Source organism: Psammomys obesus, unplaced genomic scaffold (assembly GCF_907164565.1).
Source record: "Psammomys obesus unplaced genomic scaffold, mPsaObe1.curated_primary_1811, whole genome shotgun sequence".
Taxonomy (NCBI): Eukaryota; Metazoa; Chordata; class Mammalia; order Rodentia; family Muridae; genus Psammomys; species Psammomys obesus.
Genome location: NW_026594428.1, coordinates 14,138,651 through 14,138,874, shown reverse-complemented (window position 1 = coordinate 14,138,874; position 224 = coordinate 14,138,651).

Genomic DNA, 224 nt, shown 5'->3' with positions numbered 1-224 from the left:
CTTCCTTCCTTCCTTCCTTCCTTCCTTCCTTCCTTCCTTCCTTCCTTTCTTTCTTTCTTTCTTTCTTTCTTTCTTTCTTTCTTTCTTTCTTTCTTTCTTTCTTTCTTAGATTTATTTATTTATTATATATTCTATGTTCTGCCTGCATGTGTGCATACACTCCAGAAGAGGGCACCAGATCTCACTATAGATGGTTATGAGTCACCATGTGGTTGCTGGGAATT